General features: G+C 37.0%; 1 pseudogene; it reads right to left on the reverse strand.

Annotated features, from left to right (window-relative positions):
• Positions 1 to 13,606: 13,606 nt before the first annotated feature.
• Positions 13,607 to 14,458, reverse strand: LOC116639075 (annotated as a pseudogene).
• Positions 14,459 to 16,017: the final 1,559 nt, after the last annotated feature.

Genomic DNA, 16,017 nt, shown 5'->3' on the forward strand with positions numbered 1-16,017 from the left:
AATTACCTTGGCAATTATATCCATTGGAAATACAGCCATCTTATTGGTTCATATAATCTATCAAGTACTATACTTGGTCCTGGATTCCAGAGAAATAAAAGGCATTTCTCAGCCTTCAAAGAGTTTGAGTTGCTTGTTGAAAATCCTAGAGGGGTACCTGAGTGGCTCAGTCGGTTAAGCATCTACCTTCAGATCAGATCATGATCCCGGGGTCCTGGAATTGCTGGGATCAAGCCCTGCATCGGACTCCCTGCTCAGTGGGGAGCCTGCTTCTCCCTCTCCCTTTGCCTGCCACTCCCCCTGCTTATGCTCTCTTTCTCTGTCTCTCTCTCTGTCAAATAAATAAATAACATCTTTAAAAAAAAATCCTAAAAATATGCTCCCCAAATACTTATGTGCCCCTATAAAACAATAAACTAATAATGCAACGACACAATAACTAAATAAAAATATATTCCCACATCGTAAGTATATTACTTATAATATATTTCCATATATTTTATTTCTTAAATTTCATCTATCCATTGACTTTTATTATGTAAGCAAAACTGTGTTATTTTAGACAATAAACTTGGTTCTCAAATATGCTAATATAAAAATTAGGAATATAGAATATTCTCTTGAGAAAATATAAAAGGAAAATAATTGTCTATTAAAATATCAATTATACCATTCTAATTGTCACCAAGTATGAATTTAAATTAGCTAAAAAATTTTCTTTAATCCTGTAAACCATATTACCAAATGGGAAATAAATAAGAATAACATGAAAATAATTTGAGAACTAGTAATTGATGCACTTTTCATATGAGAATAATTTTATAGCTATGATTAAGGTAATAATAGCAAGTAAAATCATTATAAGCACTCTCCAAAATTCATATTAAACCTGAAAAGTTATGGAAGTTTACTAAAATCTCCAGTATTTTTATAAAAGCTAATAGCTTAAGATTTTTCTTCTGTGTGTTCTTTTCATAAACTCTTTGATTTCTTCTTCAAAAATGAATTTCTGATAGGGAAAAATAGAGCACCATATTCATATCCAGACAAACAGAAACAAATTAACTAAATTGAGTCAGTGACACAGAAGTTAACTTTACAATGTCCTGTGATAGCTACCAAAAGTACCAAATAATGCATGAATGTGCAATTCCTTCTTTAATCTCTGAACTTGCCTTGAAAAAGAGATGGGCAGGATACAATTTGTGTGGGGTGACAGAATCTTATTGCCTCAATGTAGTTCTCAATGTAACTTCCTTTAGTGGTATGTCTCAAAAAGAATGGCGTACCATCAATGCTGCCAAAACAAAGTTGAACAGCTCCTCTGATAAAAGCTGTTAATTGAGATGATCGAAACAGACTCATACAGCTAGCCAGCTGCCAAGGCCCCAAAGTCCTATGGGAAAAATAAATACCAGAAACTTCAGAGAGGCGATGCTGGAAATGATTGTTCATGAGCCTCCCTTGGGAGCAGCAGGTGGAGGTCTGGCCAAAGAGCCATTATTGCTTAGAATTCTCTGGCTCTCTCTGTTGTAGGAGAATGAATCATCTTTGACATCTTGGGCAAAGGTACAGATTGTAGATATTCCTTCTCGTAGTCACTGAAATAACTGTTCAGGATTAGAGACACGGTTCTGGAAGCTACTAAAGTTTAAAGATCACACCTTTTAAATCTGCTCTGGCCTTCATATTTCTAGATAATGTCCCCCTTCTCCACTAAGGTGAATTATGGGAGCATCTGAACTTCTTCAGTCTCATATTGCCCAACTGGTCCTAAGAGGTTCATCCTAGATCCTCTCCTATTTAGTTTGTGTGTGTGTGTGTGTGTGTGTGTGTGTTTTATGGTATTTCTGGACAATTAGTTTGTGTGTGTGTGTGTGTGTGTGTGTTTTATGGTATTTCTGGACAAAATTAACTGAAAGTGCTACTGTGGAACCTGGAAAAATTGTGTTTAGTTTTAAATATACACCCCAGATACAGCATCTGCTAGAGACAGTTCTGACTCTAACAAGAATACTATGACCGCCAAATACTTGATTCTTAACTTACACAATGTCCTGTGATATTCTTGTATTCTTGCCTTAAATGGACTTTATGAAAAAGCCATTTTGGAGAATGCAATCTTTGAGATTAGTAAGATTTAACTAAATAAATATCAATAGTTAAACCATTTTCGATTAAAATGCATTCATATAAATTCATACATAGAGGATGTATTAAATCTTTTCTTGATAATTCCAGTCATTGTTACGCCCACACATTTCTGGACTGTGCTCTAAAACATTGATTTTGTGTAGCCTAGGGGAGGCTGAGAGGGCATTTTGGATGTGATTCCTGTGAGCATTTAAGTCTTTAGTTATTCTGCTTATTATCTCATGGGATAAGTAGTCTACTTTCATTCCTTCATATCCTTAAAGTCCTTGCATGTAGATGGCCCTCCACTTTCTTACAGTTGGAGTAAGATATGACCAAAGTTGTTCAGGTTGTATGTAAACTAAGAACTAGGTTCTGAGTGAAAATCTGAGGAGGTATCTAAGACACAAAATATGTGTTTAAGTACTTAATAGCTGGCATTTAATTTGGCCTTTTTTTTTCTTGTTTATTCTTAGCAAGCCAGCAATCTTATCTACCCAGATAAGAAAATTTCCAGGAACTGTAAAGCATCACTGAATTGGATTATTCTATTAGTATTTGATTTTCATGTATATTTTTCTAATCTACCAATTATGTTTAGATCCCTAGAGCTGGAAATTTTTTTCCTGCATCTCTAATAGTTTATTCCCAATAGTCGAACTCCTAATAAGCTCTGTAAGTTCAGTGAATATGTGAAAATAAAATAAAACAAAAACAAAAAAACTGAGTTCCATCTCTAGAAAATAAAGCTTTGTTTTAAACATCCATGATGCAGAATGACTACTTAAATGTTATCATAGTGATTAATCAGCAGTGTGTCCAGAAGCAAACTCATCTGAGGTTCATTCTTGTCTCAGGCAGAAGTAAAAATGTCTTGTACCAGTGGTGAGTCAGCTTGACTTATCACTCTTCTCTTTATTAGCAAACATGAGCTCACACACTCACATATGAGCAGGTGCTGATTAAGTCATTCTCTAAAGTTTGAAAGAATAAAATCAATTACTAACATTGTCAGTTTGAGATTATAAATTATAACTTGTTTTTTTAAAGATTTTATTTATTCATTTGAGACACAGATATACAGAGATATAGAGAGAAAGAGAGAGAGAGCATGAGCAGGGAGAGAGGCAGAGGGAGAGGGAGAAGCAGGCTCCCCGCTGAGCAGGGAGCCCGATGTGGGGCTCGATCCCAGGACCCTGAGATCATGACCTGAGCCGAAGGCGGACGCTTAACCATCTGAGCCACCCAGACGCCCCAAATTATAACTTGGTTTTACAAGTCCTTTGCTAATTGCCCACCTAAGATTCACAAACCATTTTTAAGAAAGTTTTGTCATGCTACTGATTTCAAATGTGCCCTTTTTAAATAGTGAAGCTCTACAGCTCTAAAATTTAATGTCAAATTTCTAGGTCTCTTCATTTTCTTTTTCTTCTTTTTTTTTAAAGATTTTATTTATTTATTTGACACAGAGAGAGAGAGCACAAGCAGGGGGAGTGGCAGGCAGAGGGAGAGGGAGAAGCAGGCTCCCTGCTGAGCAGGGAGCCCAGATGCAGGGCTCAATCCCAGGACCTTGGGACCATGACCTGAGCTGAAGGCAGACACTTGACTGAGCCGCCCCGGTGCCCCACTTTCTTTTTCTTCTAAGACAAACCAGTTCGTTGTCTTAGGCCATCTCTTCCTCCTTTGGTTGTGTTTCCTTATCCCCTAAACAGTCAGGAGGAGAGTGAGAAATTCAGTTCATCTTGTGAGCCAGAAACTTATATATATATGTGGAATCAAATCATAACTTACATTTCTTTCAAAGCAGACATTATCTTTTGAAATGTTACTGTGAGTTTTCAGAAAAACAAAATGTCTAGATGGAAGCCAAATTTTTTACTTCTTTGGCTTTTTGACTCATCTGCCTCCATAACACAGGCCCAAATATTCCCTCATTTTCATCATCCAGGGAATTCCTAGAGCAAGAAGTAAACTAAAGACGGAAACCTTTAGATTCAGAACACCCCTCTGGCTTCCATCTAGACATTTTATTTTTCTGAAAATTCACATTAATATAATATCTATATATAAGGAGATAAAATATATATTAGGAAATCAAACCAATATTAGTAATTTGCATTTATATATTTTTTTGAATCTGATACTGTGTGAGATAGATAATTAGGTAAAATCAAGACTCATATAAGTTGTAAATAATTAATGCCAAAATAAAATATATTCTTTTTTTTATTCTTTAGAGTATTTAAAGCTACTAAGATAGCTATCTATTAGATTTTTTCCCTTTATAAAATACTACCCTAGAAACACTTTCTAAAACCAACTTTCTTAAAAAACAAAACAAAAACAAAAAACAAAAGGTTGTTTAAATCCCTTTTCACATATGATATTCATTTATTTGAAAGTCACTATAACCAGGGCCCAAACTGGTGAATTTATACATCAAGTGCAACTCAAAACCACTGACACATTAAAATGAAAGGCCTCAAAGTACCACTGAGCTTCTTATTTTTAGTGAGAAAATTGAGACCAAAAAGATTAAGAGACTTGTTCAAGTTCGGATAGTTAACTTGTTGGAACAGCATGTGACAATTGACTTTGGAGACAGGCCAGGAAAGTAGATTCACAGGACAAAAATTAGGAAGCTAGAGGGTCCTTAGATTAGGCAAGCACTCAAAATTCAGAAATACTCAGGAGAATAGGGAGAAACAATTGGGTCAGAAAGGGGAAAAAAATCCAAATAGCCATAGGGACATAAGTGACAAGGGGAACTTGAAATTGGAGCAACCCTGACTCAGCTAGAAAGCTCTAAAGGTGGTTGGAGTGAGTTGTTGTCCATGGGAAGGACAAATCCTGACAGAGGTAGACACTACAGGGAAATGGGGAAGGAATTCAAGGTAGGATCAGTGCCTGAATAACCGAACAATAGCCTGAAACTGTAGGTATTTGTCTGGAAAATTCTTGGGGTGATAAATCAATATTTGGAAATTTGGGGGAAAATTGTTTTGCATGAAGACTATTATTCAAAACTGTACTAGTTCCTTCTCTTACCAACTTCTCACACAACAAATGTAACTACTTGTTTACCCATTTAAATGTAATCTAGACTACCAGGGATATAATAATAACTTCTTTCTTACAGAGGTCCATGTGAAAAGAGAGGTGTTAATTCCAATATAACATATTAGAATGCAGTAGGCTAAAATTTCTCTTTACAGAGAGTGTTTGTCAGAAGTCAAAAGACTCAAGAGACTTAACCAGAATCTCTAACAGCTCTAATATATGCCCAAATAAGAGCAATAAAACAGGATATTCTTTGTTGGGTCTTTAGAGATGAACTCTTGAACTCTCAATATTTATTCTTGACAAGGATTTTTAAATGATGCTCAGCTCAGCCTACAGTGCAATGGAAAAGAGAAAAACCACAAGAGCTTTCCTTTTTTCATGAGGCACATGATGTACCCTTCAGGCTACCACAGGGCAATGGGCTATCACTAACACTCAAGACTTGGATAAGAACTGTACTAACCCTAACCTTTCCAATTTTAGTGGACTTTAATGGGCTATTTGTACAATAATTTACTGCTGAAGATAATTCACAGCCCACACAATTCTACTTAAAGCCCATCCTTCAGTGTCTGAGGAATTATGACTTTGTTCTTTAGCTTTAATTAGCTGGCAAGGAAGGAGGGTTAATGACATTGGTACACAATCTTTGCAGCTATAACAAGTTTGTTCTGACAGAAGATATACAAAAAGGGAACTCATCGGATCTCAATTAAAAAACGATTGGCCAAAAGCATGGAGGACATGTTTTCTAAATGTTAGATAGGTTGGGGATTTAATTAAAATAGTTAATGCAATGAATTACCCTTGATCTTTTGTTGTAGGTTTCTGAGACACTGTGATAAATTTGTCTAATCCCTTAAAATTATAACCCTTAACAGTAAGAATCCCAGTTTTTCAATCCATGAGTAGAAAGTTTATGCATAACACCTGAACCTGTGTGGCTGTATTAGTGGATGGAGAATTTGAGTATTCCCCACTCTTGCCTGCTGGGTACAGCCTGGTACAAGGTCCCTACTCTTGCATTCTCTAGTTGGCACTTCTTAGGCCAAGACTCAGGGACATTATGTTCTTCTCAAATGACTAGTCCCACAAATTGCCTATTTCTGTGAAAAAGAGATTGAAAAGTGCCACAATCTACAGCCATGGAAAAGAATGCAGAAAATGGCAGAAAGAAGAAAACCTTCTCTCTTTTTGAACTTGGAGAGAGTGTGTACTCTGTATATAAAGAAGAGAGAAGTATAGAATACCACTAAATATGTTTTGATTGAGCATCCTGGAATTATGGAAGTCAACCCACTAAAGTGTTGCCAAATTCTGGAGGCTTACTGAGCCTTTTTTTGCAACTGTTTTGGTAGTATGTAGCCTTGATAAAACTAGTATTATGAAAATTATGTCAAAATTGCTATACTATATATTCCGTGCAAAAGGAATAACATGTTTTTTTTTTTTATTTCTGTATCCTTAATCCTTAGCAAGTACCTGGAACATAGTCAGTACCAATGTGTGTGTGTGTACACATACATAAATATAAATATACATATATAAAAATTGTAGCTGGCTTATTTATTTATAACATTCAAAGTGGATGACTGACATAGTACTTTACATTTTACAAAGTGCTTTTCATACATACTCAAATATACACTTCATTGAAAAATTGCTATAGAGCACGCCTATTCCCTGAAACTTCAAGAGACCCAATTACACAATAAGAAATAGAACTTGGAAGTATGTAATTGTAGCTCAGCAAGAATTTCCTTGGAAATTCCTTGGAAATAGGGTGGATCCTTGAATAATGAAGTTTTACACCTCTATCTTTCTCATCCATCCCCATGATCTTCAGTTCCAAAGAGTGTAGGTAAACTACAGTTGGGAATCCTCTGAACTCAGAGATTTTCAGTCTACCTGATAAGCTCACCAAACTTTGGGCATGTTTTTGGTAGGAATAAAAGGAGGTGACAGAGAGCCATGTTCATTCATTTGTAGTCTTGATTTGGTATATATCTTTAATTGTATGTTTCTGGTTTGGTTGTAAACCAAAGAGGAAATGACCCTGTATCTGGGTGATCATTCCATCCAGTCCTCAAACCTAAATTAGCTTTTGTGGTCTGGCCTGGTTCAAATGCCCAAAGTATTCTAATTTGGATGGTTTCTGTTTTGATTTAACTTATAAAACTATATATTTATGGTATCTTTAGGACAACAAAGTTTTATTTTGCATATTTGATGCAAAGAGTCCTTGAATTATCGTTAGTGAATATTTATGGAGCATCTCTTACAACCAAGTCAATTCCTGCTAGGAATTGTGAAGAGGAATGTAGTTCTTATGGGCTGAGTTGTGTCCCCTCACCTCCAGAATTCATATGTTAAAGTCTTAACTGAGCCCCCCCTATACCTCAGAATGTGATTATGGTTTGGAAATAGGGTCTTTGCAGAGGTTAAGTAAGTTAAAATGAGATCACTACAGTGGGCTCTAATCCAGTATGACTGGTGTTCTTATAAGATTTGGACACAGAAGATTTGGACATAGACCCATACAGGGGGAAGACAATGTGAAAACATAGGGGGAAAAAATGTCCATCTACAAGTCTAAAAAAAAAAGGCCTAGAAGAGATCCACCTTTCATGACTTTCAGAAGAAGCCAACCTTGCTGACACCTTGATCTTGGACTTCTAGCTTTCAGAACTGTGAGAAAATAAATTTCTGTTGTTTAAGCCACGCAGTCTGTGGTACTTCGTTATGGCAGCCCTAGCAAAGTAATACCACTTCACTTATGATTCTCATTCACTACGATCTTACATTTATTTCTATACCCATGGATGTGAAATGAAAATAAATAAAATTTAGGCTACTTAGCATTTTAAATACGCATGTAATGAAACAGCTTGCATTTCTTATAGCATCCTTCTGGTAGCATGAGAAGATTGGGTTGTTTTGTTTTGTTGATGTTTTTTCTGTTACCGATCAGAAGATGATTTACAGAATGATTTTATTTTTATGTGCAAAACATACTTAACACAATTTTTGGAACACATAATTCAAGAAGTGTTATTTCCTTTCTGCTCTGTTTCTCTACTACATGGTTTCCCAAAACATCAGTGCGTAGGTAGAACCTGGGAAAAATCAAGTAGCTAATATAATTTATCTTAAAGCTCTTGTTAGTTTTTCCTTTCAGTGACCCTGTTCGTCATTTTGGTAAGCTCTTTCCAAATAACTAATATTCTTAGATTTAGTTACCAAGCCATGAATCTAGCCACTGAGATGCTATCAGTTCCAAGCCACATTGTTCTTGACCTTTCACTTCTCTGCCAAAAGTTACATGACCTAGTGTCCATTTTTTCAGGGATATGCTCTCCTATCTTATGTGGTAAATCAGCCATCCTATAAAAGGTATGTTTGGTCCTGCATGTTCATTACTTCATTCCCTAGATAATTATAACTTAATGCATATTGTAATTTTCATGTATTGCAGAAAAAATGACTTATTCTAGTTCTATCCATAATGGTAAAAAAGAATATTTTGTAGTTAACTGATCCTTTGTTATTTATAATATCACATTCATATTCAGTTAACATTTTTCTGAATACCCATTATTTATCAGACATAGAATTTAATACCCATTCCACATATGTATTGCAATCCTCATTTTACAAGAGGGAAAAAAAAAAGCTTTGAAGAGATGTAATAATCTGCCCTAAACCACACAGTTGATAAATAGTGAAACTGATTTTCAAATCCAAATCCTGACCCAGGTCCATTTTTGTTATTATTATTATTATTATTTGCTACTGTCTCCCATTTTGATATCCCAATATGTTTATAAATGTTAGTGGAAGGAAGTCAAGGGAAAGAAAGGAGAAAATATTGAAACCAAGTATTTATTTTCTTTTCTATATTCCATTCCCTGTTCTGTACTTGCATCTCTGGGGAGAAACACAAAAATTGGTTGGAAGCCTAAGAATGTGGCAAGAAATAGCAGGCATCCGAATGGCTCTAGTTATAAACAAGAGGTCCTCAGTGCTCCCCTAGGATAAATGCTGTTTAAAGTACACATCAATGTAGTATCTGGAAAGGATTCTAAAAACAGACACCTATTTAAATCCTTCAGTCAAACAAATATTTCATCTCAACACTTTGCTTACTTGAAAGAATAAGCAAACTTACTTAAACAGGCTATGTGTTCTAAAAAATAAAAGAAAACTTATACACAGAATTTCCCTCTGAGCACAACTTACTGATTTTTCTAGATGTCATCCTGAAGGAAGCAAAAATATTACAACTCAAGAGAAAAAGCATACTTGACAAATGTAAACTTCTAGTTTTAGGTTGGGAAAACTATCTTACCACATCTGAGCTGCGTAAAAGAACAAGTCAGCAAGACTTACACCCACAGTTATCTTTTTTTTTTTAATTTATATGAAAAAAAAAACCTCTTCTAGAAAAAACTATCTATTCAGAAATCCTCTGAAAGGATTTCGATTTTATAATCTAAACTTCCAAGCACAATTCCAAAGAGAAGAATGTGTCCCCCCAAAAAGAAGAAAAAAAGAGTATCTTTGCAGTTCAAACTAAATTAAGTGTTTAGGAAAATGATAAACTTCAACCAATAAAATTTCATAAAACATTTTCACAAATAACAATCTAGGGAAGAGCAGGATTTAAAAAATGTGCATTCTCGTTTAGGTTTAGTAGCTGTGTGTCTGGAGTATCAGAGTGATCATCTGAATTTTCAATGGGATGGACAAAAATAACCATTTTACTGCTAAAACCATTTTTTAAATAAAATCCTACAGGGATGTCTATAAATATTTAAAATATGTATTATATAGATATCTTTTAAAATTTCATATATATATATATGCTTTTCATTTTCTATTTTTATATAGATGCAGAATTGCTTTGTCTAAAGCCAAGTTGCAGGTGTTAAGCCTACCTGCTCCTCTTTCCTCTCAAGCTCCCAAGAGATTACTGATGACCACAGTTTGGAAACCTCTCAACCTTGAGCACTCTTCAGTATCTTCTAGGTATGGAAATTACCTTTGCATGGCTCAAATGTATTAGCCAATATATTAGCAAATAAATGAACTTTAGTAAGAAGACCACACATACATCAGGCATGGCAAGAGCTATTAATTCAAGTGCTAAGGGAGGCCTGGGTGACTCAGTCAGTTAAGCATGGGACACTTGATTTCCACTCAGGTCATGATCTCAGGATCTTGAGATCAAGTCCAGTGCTGGGCTCTGTGCTAAGCATGGAACCTGCTTAAGATTCTCTCTCTCCTTTCCCTCTGCCCCTCCCCAGCTCATTCCGCCCCCCCCCCCGCCCAAAAAATAAATAATAAATAATTCAAGTGCTAATTCTTTCTATTACTAGTTAGTACATGATACCACTGGGTGAAAAGTAATGAGAACACTATGATAAATTTATTGAATTCTTCTATGCATCTACAAGTTGAAGTTGTCACATCTGTGCACACATTTACACATTTGTGATCCCAGCATAGTCACTTGTACATATTTAAAAATTCCCATAAATAGAAAAATTTGGTGACAATAATATTGCAAAATTATAACTGAATACTTTTCTATTCTGTTCTATTAGCAAAAGTATAGCTATGAAAACTCATGACTTTGGATGATTAAGTTCTAATTGTTCTCATTTTCCCTGAAAGGAGAAAATAGTTCTGCTTAATGAAATCTGATTAGGGGCACCTGGGTGGCTCAGTCTGCTAAGCATCTGCCTTCAGCTCAGGTCATGATCCTGGGGTTCTGGGATGGATCCCTCGTGGAGGGCTCACTATTCAGTGGGGAGTCTGCCTCTCCCTCTCCCTCTGCCCCTCCCCCTGCTGTGCTCTCTCATGCTCTCTCTCTCTCTCAAATAAATAAATAAAATCTTCAAAAAAAAAAAAAAGAAATCTGATTAAATGGTAAGAGAAAGAAGTCCAATATTAGAGACCAAAGGGATGTAGCTAGAAGAAGAAAAAAAAGGGGGGCTTTAGAACATCAGCTGTGTAACTCAGTCCCAGTACCCGGATAATTCATTGATGACTGCACTTCTCTCAGGGAGAATATTTTCAGTGATATACCTTGAATGAGACAACTAATCATTATAGAAAGATGACAAACTTTGGGATTAAATTCTCTGGGTTGAAATTCCAACTCAGTTATTTACTACAAATGTACTCATTCTTGATTTCTTCATAATAAAATGATGAGTGTATCAACTATCTAGTTGGGTTGTTGAGATGAATGGATAAAGAAGATGTGGTATATATACAATGGAATATTATGCAGCCATCAAAAAAAGAAATCTTGCCATTTGCAATGACATGGATGGAACTAGAAGGTATTATGCTAAGCGAAATAAGTCAATCAGAGAAAGATAAGTATCATATGATCTCACTGTTATAAAGAATTTGAGAATCAAGACAGAGGATCATAGGGGAAGGGAGGAAAAAATGAAACAAGAGAAACCAGAGAGGGAGACAAACCACAAGAGACGCTTAATCTCAGGAAACAAACTGAGGGTTGCTGGAGTGGAGGGGGGTGGGAGGGATGGGGTGGCTGGGTGATGGACATTGGGGAGGGTATGTGCTATGGTGAGCGCTGTGAATTGTGTAAGACTGTTGAATCACAGACCTGTACCCCTGAAACAAATAATACATTATATGTTAATAAAAATAAAAATAATAATAATAATAAAATGCCTGCCACATGGTAGACAAATGGTAGCTAATATCATTGGTCTTACTTAACATGGCCCTGGAAAATGTTGAACAGAAATCTACTTCAATTGAGTAATGGTAAATTTGAAAATGAGTGTGAAAGGATATAAACATACCCTGTGTAATAATCATTGCCTATTTAGCATTGACTACTGTGTCTCCCCCTGATACCTGCTAGTGATCTAAACCTCCCCATTCCCAGACAAGAAGGATTTTGGAAAAAAGAGGGTTTAGCAAACAAAAGAAAACAGTTTTTTTTTTTTCTTTCCAAATAGACCAGGCCCTGTGAATTAAACTACTGAGAAATATCAACCTTATGCTCTATCTTATTACCTACACCATACTTTAAAAAGTAATAAGTTGTTTATCGTGAAATTTGTTTCCTGGCTGAAAGAGAAGGATCTCTACTCTGAACATGCATAAATTTAGGATTGGGAACTAGATGTGAAATCTTTAATCTTCTTGTAAAATAGCTCATCATGATACTTTGACAATTAAAAGGTTACCTCAGGCCAGGGGGCAAGTAGGGAAGCAATACAATCCTTCTCATCAGTTATCAGTGCTACTTAAATAGTTGTTTTTATCAATCCCACATTTAGATAATTGATTTGAGTCAAACTTCTCAGATGTGCAATTTAGCATTATTCCTGAAATCTCATGGAGTGAGGGGAGGGTGATAGACATTTATGAACAAAATAAAACTGAAACTGTCCTTTAATTTTCCTGAACAGAGCTGAGAAATGTAGGGTACTCTCAAGTTTGTAGAAGAGTATCCTTCCCCAAAGAAGTGCTTCTGCTCTTCCAGGATGTGTCCCCATAGAAGTCCTAGGACTCACTTCACACATCCTAGGCCCTAAATGGAAGGAGATCACAGTAGAGGCTTTTAGGCATCCATTCCTCTCCCGTTTCTGGTTAGGAACATCTTTCTGATCCCTTAATTCTTTTGATTACGTTCTATCTCTTACAAATTCCACCTTTCTGCTCAAAATATTCAGCACAAAATTGGGAAGAGTCCCTTTATAATATATGAATCCATAGTCTAGAAATATCCTTTCACATGGGATTTTCATGCATTTGGTGTTGTCCTTTGAGTGTATGAAGGGGCACTACTTATGGCTATCAGTATGGATGGGATGTCCCAGAATGTGTGGGTCCAGCCACTGCTGGAAGATCCCACAGGTGCGTACTACTGAGCCCTCATTTCACACAAAACACACACCTATTTCCAGTTGCTGAGAAAAAACTGTTACCACCACTCGTCATTGCCTACTTGTTTGCTGTCACCTAAATTGGAATTTCAGAGAAATCTTCCAAAAAAAAAAAAAAAATACTGCAAAACTGTTCTCCAATAAAAGTTTTCCATTGACTATCCAGGAACTGGGTGGTTTCATCAGTTCTGCTAAGAGTCTTGCCACCTTTCTGATTTTGAAAACTCTTCCCTAAAAAGAGGGGTATTGGGAAACAATGCAAATTTGCCAGTTCATCTTAGAGTTTGGGCTTTAGCTATTGCCTTTTTTTTTAAGCTTGGCAAAAACGAGTGACTTTTTATTTGCCATTGCACATATCAAGATTACAGTAAAAATACTAGTGATACCATCTGAACAAAAGCAATGATTTATTGGTAATAACAATGAATGGAATATTGACAGTCTCTGAGGAGAATCAAGCAATTATCCAGGAGCTATAAACCTGATTTCAGTGTGGTTTTCTTGCGTCTTGTGCGGCTTTCTCCTTTTTTGCCAACTACTGGCTTAAAGTCATTCATATTTGTTGCTTGGACTGCAGTACCAATAAAGGTAACATATGAAATTATGGTTTCTTCACCTTGATTGGACCAAACAACTATAGTTACACTGTTAAGATTAATAATAATGAAGTGGGACAATGCCATCTTCTTTAATATTATCCTCCATTATTTCCAGAGGTTGAGTTAGTCACTTCTTTCTGCTTCTTCAAAACCCATAGATTGGGGTAGATTGGTAAGATTTTTTACATATTTAGGCCCCTGACTATTAGCTGGCCCTTGCAATCTCATTGAATAGAGCTTAGCAGTTGATTAAGTGCTACAGTAATAAGTAGCTGTTCATCACAATCATTCCAAGGTCATGCCTTTTGGAATCAGTTGTCAAACCCATGCTCTTTGCTTTCATTAAGACATGAGCAGCATGTTAATAGGAGACATTAAATCCACACAGCCCTTTGGAATGTCTGGGTCCCTACAGCTTCCAGGGTCATTTTCTAAGTACTGCTTAACTTTTTCTGTCTTCTAATCCCACAGCATCGCTCCTTGATATTGGTCAAGTCTCACTTTGTTTTGAAAAAACAAATATTAGTGTTGCTGATAGACTGTTGGTAGCAGCTATTTCCTGACACTGAGGCACATCTACTTCCAAGAAAACTGCCTGTGGATACTTGTTAACTTGTAGAACTGAATGCTGCCCCCTCACATGGTGAACTGGACCAGGGTGAGTCTGGAGCCCGCGCTGCCCAGCTCAGGCTGCTGGGTAGCTGCTGACCGGCTTCTCTGCCACATTTCTCAGAGAGCCTGCCAGGGCAGCCACCATGCCACCAACTTCAAAACTGAAGGACAGGAAGACCCAGGAGAGGAAGGGAGCAGGCTCCTGAAGGTCAAGGCCTGAACAGAGGAGGTGACAACCAGCAAGTCCTTCTCTGGACTCTGTGCAGAATTCACCAGGAAGCAGAACTGCTGAAAGGAGGGGGGGGGGGGGGGGGGGGGGGGGGGGGGAGAAGGGAGGGAAGGAAAGGCATGTGGCACCCAGCTGGGTTTACCTATTGCTTTTAGCATCTCCTTCGCAAAGTCTGATTGTGACCATCCCAATGCTTCAGGGGGTATGGGAAGGGGGTGGTAGGCAGAATAATGGTCCCCAGAAGATGGCCACATCCTAATCCCTGCATATGTCACCTTACATAGCAAGAGACTTTGCAGATGTGATTAAGTTGAGGTTTTTTGAAATGGAGAGATTATTCTGGATTATTCGGATGGGCCCTGTATAATCATAAGGGTCCTTAAAAGTAAAAGAGGTAAGGGTGGGGGGAGTCAGAGTCAGAGAAGCAGAGGTCTTGGAGTGATAAAATTGCTGGATTTGAAGATGGAAGGGAGTTATAAGCCAAGGAATGCAGGCAGCTTCTAGAAGCTGAAAAAGGCAAAGAATGGACTCTCTCCTAGAGCCTCTAGAAGGAATGCAGTTCCCCCTGCATCTTGTATGTTCCTAGTCTTGCCTAGTACCTCATCTAGCACCTAGCAAAGACCCTGCTATTTGGTTAGAGCCTATAATTATCTGTGAATGAATAAAGAAATTCTACCCCCAAGTTTTGTCAAATCAGAAGCTCCAATACTCCTCACTAGTATCTTCATTCAACAAGGTCCATATATTGAGCCATCTATGAACTCAGAAACCCAATATGTATGTCAGTGTTTCTGCCTTCCTTCTTATCATTTCCACTACTCGGGCCTAGTCTTATCCCTCATTCTATCTACGGCACTGATCACTGTGCCCTGCAGATAGCAATACACAGATTTCATTTTCAATGAGGATGACAATAATAACAGATTTGTGAGAGTGATTTTACCAATCATCAGATAAAGAAAGAAGAAATGGAATGAATCAATCAAGATCCAACCAGAAAAAGATAATCATTCCAAGTATTTAAAATAAGAGTGACACTGGTTTAATAGATAGACCTGGGACTCCAAGCGAGAGGAAAATGTGGTAACCCTGAGATTAGAAATAGCAGAAGCTGCCACTACACATAGGCTGGGACAAAGGGAATTGATGGGGTTATTGGAATCCAAAAGAGCTTGGCTCACCTGGAGGAAGCTAGGAGGGCCTGTTAGGTGGGAGCTGGAAGCAGGGAGCGCACAGGTGCAGATGGATATGTTGTTTGATGCAAAGAGAGAGGTGAAGAAATGTCTTGGATGATAACATTGTATGTCAACTATACTTTAATAACAAAAATGAAAAACATATACATACACACACAAAAATAATACTGAAAAAAGACAGATGGACAGAAAGGAAGGAAGGAAGGAAGGAAGGAAGGAAGGAAGGAAGGAAGGAAGGAAGGAAGGAA

This window comes from Phoca vitulina, unplaced genomic scaffold (genome assembly GCF_004348235.1).
Source record: "Phoca vitulina isolate PV1807 unplaced genomic scaffold, GSC_HSeal_1.0 scaffold17, whole genome shotgun sequence".
In the NCBI taxonomy this organism is placed as follows: domain Eukaryota; kingdom Metazoa; phylum Chordata; class Mammalia; order Carnivora; family Phocidae; genus Phoca; species Phoca vitulina.